Here is a 7,121-nt window from a genome sequence, read left to right as displayed (position 1 = left end):
TGAGGTAAGGAGTAGTATAAGAGTGGCTCGGTCATCGATAAGCCTCTCCTTATTCATTCTATAGAGCGGGGCTGCGGACCAACAATCCAGCAAAAGGGCTTCAACGCTCCTCTCCTTATCAGTCGAGTGGCTTTCGCTCCTTTATTAAACCTTCCCCCTATTAATAATAATAAGGTAAGCATCAAAGCCCAGAAAACCCAACCTATACAAAGAGCTCTTTTCAGCCCCTACTCCTAACAAGTGAAAGTTGCTGGCACCCACCATATCTTGCTTCGGGGCCGATCTCTTGTATCGGAGCAAACAAATTCAATGATTTTCTATATTCTTTATTTTATTGTTGAGTTTATTCCACCACAAATAGATTTGCCGCATGGATTGGATAGAGACTGGGAATTGGATGCTTCCTCAAGAGCAGCTTATTCGAGAACAGCCAATGAGTGCACAAGAGCTGATAGGCCAAGAGTTGATTCCATTTCAGCGCTTACTCTAAGAAGAAGACCTGTTGATGCGGCGGCTAGGATCCGATCTCGCTTTCCGCTTGACGAGGGATTAGGCCTATCTGCCTTCATTAAAGTAATAAGATTGCCCAGCATTAGAAGCAGTTTCCATCTTAAGGATGGATGGTTACACTATCCTTCCCCACTCTTTGAGTCGATGACTGCTAACGGAATTCCTAACTTTGGACCTAGAGTCTTTTGTCACTTCCCTTGCAAACACAGAGAACAAAGGCACTTCTTTCAAGGGTTTCTCACGGGGAGACTGCCTTATGAGAGACTCCTTCTCATGCTGCTTGATAATGGTACAGCCCTGAGAGCCTTTTGCACTTGACGAACCCTTTCCCCCCTTTCGAAAGATAAAGTACAAGGAAGGACGCACAGTCTATGATGGACCTATGCGCCTACTCCGCAAATGGGAAGATAGAGAACTCTCCCTACGTAGGGTGGGGAAGATAACTCGGAATAGGCTAGAATCTGGACACCTGAAAGCGGGGTTCACTGATCCGAACTCCCTTCATGGCTTTGCTTCCTTCTTGCCTGTATTGAATCCGTCCTTGCTTTCTTGACCTCGTCTCGATTTATCCTAGTATAGGAGATTGACGCTTTCTTCTATTATGAGATTGGCTTTGTCCTTATCTCTTATATTCGATTCTCGCAATATAAATTCTTATTATAGAAAGATCCCTTCCCCGCTTTACGCTCCTAGATTCCCTCGCTTCCGAACTAGCCGACGAGGGCTAGGTTCAAGGGCGTGGGAGAGCCCCTGATTCTTTTGGCTTGATTGCTTTCACCAGGTCTAGCGAGAGTCGATTAGCCCGAGTTGTGTTAAGATAAGTGGCACTTGAATTGGAAGTAGCCATCGGCCCGGTCTTGGATGCGGATTTCTCGGTCTTACCACTTGTATCGATAGACCAACTTTCATTTCATGCTGAGGATAGGATTTAACGATTTCGTTGTTGCATAGCTCAGGTCGGAGCAAGGTGCCATCGGACGTTCAACAGGCAGTCTCCCCCCCTTGTCACTTAAAGGGCGAAGTCGCCGAAGCGAGTCTAAAGGCCAAAGAGTCATGTTTGAAGGCTACTATGCATCCTTATTCATAGTAGAGTGTAAGGTAGGTTTGGGTATAGCAGGACTTGAACCTGCGACCATTAGGTTAAAAGCCCAATGCTCTACCAACTGAGCTATACACCCAAAAAAAGATGTAGTAGTAAATAAGGATTGGTACGGAAAAGAGGGCGGCCCCTCTCTTCTCATCATATTAAAGGAGCGCGGCTCTGTATGAGGCTCGTACTGCAGAGCAAGCGAAGAAAACGTAAGGGCGCGCGTGAGCACTTCTGCAAGAAAACGGATGCGCGGCTAACGCGCTAGCTGCGCCGTTGCTTGTTCCCTCACTGAACACTTTCTAGATATCTGTCTCCATTATCAGCTGCATGCTATCGGAGAGAGCAATGGGAGGTTCAGTCAAAAGCATTTACCCCGCACTCAACTCAATGATCAAGCAAATAAGCAAGACGAATCTCTTTCTCTTTCTATACTACGAAATTTCGATAAGAGTCTAGTTGATAGGATTCACTCATATAAGTGGTTTAATTCAAGTGAAATTGTTTTTGAGTTCAAAGAAGACGCCTCCAACTACTTAGGAGAACCCACTCTTCTTCGGTTTCAGAATCGGTTGATGAACAAGAAGAATCTATTGCCTCCACTTCAATACATTACAAAGAAGCTAGTCGCTAGTTCAAATAGGCACTCCCCAGCCGGCAATCATATGTTGAGTAGGAGCTCGTTCATCAACCTGTGAGCGGAAAGAGCAAAAAACCTGACCTCTCTACCCATTCCCTTAAACAGACAGGCACAAGCTGAGTCAACAATGGAGAGAGACTATGAATAGATCGATTCCTACTTTATCAATCATACTAAAAGAAAGTATGTCACTGCTCAAGGTCTGAAACATGCTTTGTACTCAACCCGATGATCCACACTTTAGGGCCGAACCCACAAAGATGTAACTTTCAACTTGCAAAAGTTATTCGAGTCAAACCTTCATCTTAGTGCAATTTTGAATTGAACCCAAACAACTTTTAAGCTTTTCACAGAAGGAATTAGGCATACTCAATTGTAGTCCCCTAGCTTTGTAGTACCATATCTTGTCTATACCTAAGAGGGACTTATCGAATGAGAATTCATGCCCCCCTAGGAGCTCTTCTTTCGCAAAGAGCTTCTTCGTGCACAATAGCTATCAAAGCGCAACAGCTGATTCAATTGCTAGTCTTCCCACACCGGCGACTCAAGCATCTTTTCCCAGCCAGGGACAGTTTTGCCTGAAGCTCGACCCTTTGGCTTCGTTCAGGTCCTTTCTCCGTAGACTGGTTCTTCCTTAGGAGCAAGGGGAATGTTGCTTGGAAAAGCGACTCACGTGGGACTTCCAGTTCTGCAAGGATAGTGACAGCAATCTCCTATTATTAAGTATAACAAAGCAAGGACCTATGGGATCCGGTTGGTTCTTTCTTTCAATTCAAGGGAAAGTAGCGCAAGTGGCTAAGGCTCGACCAAGCCGGAAGAAAGAGAACTAAGCCGGAACTTTCCCCAGAGTTGGGCATGGTCTTTCTGAAAGTGCAAGCTCCCCTCTTCCATCGGCCCCGTCTTTCGGATTAGTAGCGATCGCTGTTCCTGATGAAGGAAGTTAGTTCTCTCCAATTGACTCAAGGTTCACTGAGCTAACTCGTTCAGAGATCTCCCTCCAGATCAGCACTGAATTGTGACATTCAGATAGTAGCTAAGAAAGGTAGCAGCTTCATAAGCCTGATCAGCTCTTTGACCGGCTTAGGACAGTGGGATTCTCAGTATGGTGGGCAACTGTGCCTGAACAGCTATTTCAGAGCCCAACGGCTGTATGCTGGCCGGATGTAGCACGGGCGTGAAAGAAAACCTCATTCAAAACATAAAAAGCAGCTGGGCTGGAAGAGCGTCAATCGGTGCATCTTTCGCTTCCTATTATATTAGGAAAAAAAATAGATTCTTTCTAAATAACCAAGGAAGACGCTTATAGTCTTTAGACTAATACTCACGCACAACGGCTTCAACAAGAACTATATGAATAGCTAAGTAGCGCTAGTCTAAACTAGAAGCCGTTGCTTGTTCTTTCGCGCAGCTCAATCCCTTGCTTCTTGCCTTATATTACTTAGTCAAGCAAGCTTTCGCGCTAGTTGTTTTATAGTATAAGCTTTAGCGATAGAGAAGCCGTTGCTTGTTCCGTTGAATGAGAATGCTTGAATGGGAATCATCTTAGCAACTGGCTATAGACATGAGTATAAGCTAAGGGAGAGGAGAGACCATTTTAATGAGAGAGGGACGAGCAAGTGACAGATTGGGAAAAAAATAGGTAGGCCTTCTGAGCGGTCATTTAGGGACCTTGTTAGCGACCCTTCATTCTTCCCTAAGCTGTCAGAGTCCGATCGAAGCGAGCAAGAGATAGAGGAATCATCGCTCATAGATGTGAATTGAGAAAGCAAGCCCGAATTCTTTTGAATTAGGCTCTATAGTCTGGTCCCTGTCCCTGGTAAGGTCTGATTGTTATCCGTAAGTCTTGTTTTGACCGCGGGAAGGTTAACTTTGCAAAAGTGCTTATTTGGTTGGGAAAAATAGGACTTCTTACTCCAAGCCTACCCTACCCGAAAAAAGTTTCAGCTATTGATTCCGCCTCTTGTCGATACTACTAGTCTTCTCGCTACCTACTAGAAAAATCCCTTCTATACTACTCAACAGAAGCCAAAATCCCATCAAGATAGATTGAATCGACGACCTATACTTCAACTAAAGGCACAAGGGAATCAAGGGTTCAAGAGCACAGAACAGAGGAAATGCACATGGGTCTCCTTGAAGAACGAAGTCTAGGGTAAAGAAAGAAAGGTAGAGTGGGCGCACTTTTGCTCTGCTTGGATTGGCATGGCTGTCCCCCTTTGCTGGTTGAGGCTCGGCCTTTGACTCCGCTTGCCTCTACTTTTCATGGCAAGCGTACAAGTCTAGTTTAGTGGGATTTACTTATAAAGACAGGAATTTTTTTAATCTTCCCTGTATAAGTCGACGCCTTAACCTGGCTTCCTGAGCTCAGTTGATTCTTGAGCAGTAGCTCTGGATCGAGAGCTGGATGCTTACCTTATTATTATGAAATGAAAAGGAGAAAGGGCTTTTTTTATAGATTAAGAGGTGAGTAAGGGGGGGTTTGCTGGCTAGCTCGTGCAATCAAGGAAAAAGGCCTTATTACTTTATAACTAAAAATAAGCAAGTAAACTACCTTAGTAAGCTAGCTTTGTAAGCTAAGCGAGCCGGGCACTACGCTAGGACGTGGATCGATCATGACGAGAATGGACTTCTCCGTAATGTAATGTAATAGAAGAGGCAGAGTCCCTTCTCGACCAGACGAAGGAGATATGAATTCCATTTAGGCGGCCACACCTATAGATTAGAAAAAACAAAGAAACTCTTTCTAAATAACCAAGGAAGACGCTTATAGTCTTTAGACTTATACTCACGCACAACGGCTTCAACAAGAACTATATGAATAGCTAAGTAGCGCTAGTCTAAACTAGAAGCCGTTGCTTGTTCGGTAGCTTATATAAATGGTAGCCCTTTTATTTATTATTTATAATAAGCTTTTTAGAATCTATTTGTTTTCTGTTTTAAGTGAATATCCGTTGCTTGTTTTGTTGTTGTTAAGTTCATAGGCTTGACCCTGTGTTCTCTCCTGGTTGGGTCGGAGGCGAGAACTTTAAAGTAAATCATTCAGTGGTGGGGTCTTCATAGAAAAGAAGGCCTCGCCCAAGGAGTGGCAGATTTTGATGGAGTCTCGCTTTGATGCTGGGGAGATCCATAGATCTGGATAGAGTCTCGCTCATAGAGGAAGAGTACGCGCGCTAGCGCGCTACGGCTTACGTAGTTGATCGGATCAGATAGCCCTTCGGGCAAGCAACCAAACCCGGCACATCCAATTCCATTCCGATCAAAAACTTGGAGGTATGGCTGAGTGGCTTAAGGCATTGGTTTGCTAAATCGACATACAAGAAGATTGTATCATGGGTTCGAATCCCATTTCCTCCGGCACGGAAATTCAACGGGCGGGCGAAATTACGTGAGAGAAAGAACCTCTTGGTGGAGTCCAGTCCCCCGGAGGACAGAATAGCACTTCTTAGTTACTAGGAGCGGAGAGCCCGTTGCGCCTTGTTTTTCTTTTACCGGCCTATCTTCTTTCTATAAGCAAGCTCCCTCCGGCCGTCCAGTCCCTGGACGGCTCTCGGTTCTTGGGTGGGGGATTAGGCGGCGAAAGAGCTGCTCGAAAGAACAAGCAACGCTTTATAATAGAGGCGCTAGCGCGAAAAAGCCTATATATTCAATTTTCTTAGTAAAGGGCTTTTCCTAGTAAAGTGGTAAGGTAGGGCGCTATTCGATGAAGAAAACAGACTTTAGGAAAGTGGTTCAGGTAGCTCAGCTGGTTAGAGCAAAGGACTGAAAATCCTTGTGTCAGTGGTTCGAATCCACTTCTAAGCGGGCGAAGGGTCCAAAGGACACGTAGCCGGGAGCGAGCTGGATTTTAAAATTCAAGTGAAAGAGTAAGCCAAAAAATGTGAGCGCTCCTGCACTATACGGCTTTTTGGCGTCAGGGTTGGTGTGGCTTGCTTGAGGCATATTAAAAAAAAAGCGGTGGATTGGTTCTCGCATCCCTGTGCCCAAAAGGATGGGCGAGTTCGGTTTGAGTGTTCATCGATCGGGTGGATCTATATGCTTCGGGGTGGTGAGACGAGGTGTAGCGCAGTCTGGTCAGCGCATCTGTTTTGGGTACAGAGGGCCATAGGTTCGAATCCTGTCACCTTGATGTGACGGGCTGAAGTGAAGTGCACAGCCCGGCAGCCTCTTTAGGCTGGCGAAAAAAGGGCACAAGGCACATCTTTGTTTGTTATGGTAAACTTTATTTTTCTACTCATCATTAGAGCTCTCGGTGCCTTTGTAGGGATTTCAATTGGACGTTTCTAGGAAAAGAATAAATAAGAACCACCCCGTAACTCTCCTATTACTTATTCTTATTTAGAAATGCCATAAAAGAATTTCTTGTTCTTTGTTTGGACTTAATAGGTCCAAGGGTCGGCCCTTTAACCTATAAACTTGATTCTTCCAAGAAAGGTTTACTTTTTTCACTCAGAAATTAGACTCGAGAATCGATAGATCTCATTTGTGTACAGGGCCGTGGCACGACTCCAAGGGGATTTACAAGTTCTAAACGGAAGATTTTAACTTACTTGGAATCCGCCACAAAGGATTGCCTAATTGCAGTTTGTCGGAAAAGAGTGGACAAGGAATTAAAATCGACATACTTATGTAGGATTCGTCTGTCTTGTCTTTGAGCGTAGAACTCCAGCTTCGTATAGAGAGTGATCCAATGCCTACTCAGTCCTTTATTCTATTTCTTCTCCTTGCAAAGGTCACTCTAAGAAATGCATTCTGCTTTTCCCGCTATCTAATATAGACCTTTACAGCGGCTAACCTAAGGGCTCAGGTACGTGCTGCTAACTAGAGAGCACAAGACTGTCTCTCAAGTAGGGCACCTATTTTATTTGACACATTAAGCTAAAAAGC

The 7,121-nt window shown here is 44.7% G+C and overlaps 2 non-coding genes across 2 annotated transcripts; one reads left to right on the top strand and one right to left on the bottom strand.

Moving 5' to 3' along the window:
• Positions 1-1,615: 1,615 nt before the first annotated feature.
• On the bottom strand, positions 1,616-1,688 carry TRNAK-UUU. The gene has a single exon. It is a non-coding gene; the product is annotated as a tRNA-Lys (tRNA).
• A 4,276-nt stretch (positions 1,689-5,964) lies between these two features.
• Positions 5,965-6,038, top strand: TRNAF-GAA. Its single transcript has one exon. It is a non-coding gene; the product is annotated as a tRNA-Phe (tRNA).
• The last annotated feature ends 1,083 nt before the right edge of the window (positions 6,039-7,121 follow it).

Source organism: Ipomoea triloba, chromosome 16 (genome assembly GCF_003576645.1).
Source record: "Ipomoea triloba cultivar NCNSP0323 chromosome 16, ASM357664v1".
In the NCBI taxonomy this organism is placed as follows: Eukaryota; Viridiplantae; Streptophyta; class Magnoliopsida; order Solanales; family Convolvulaceae; genus Ipomoea; species Ipomoea triloba.
This window is presented reverse-complemented; position numbering and strand designations above follow the sequence as displayed.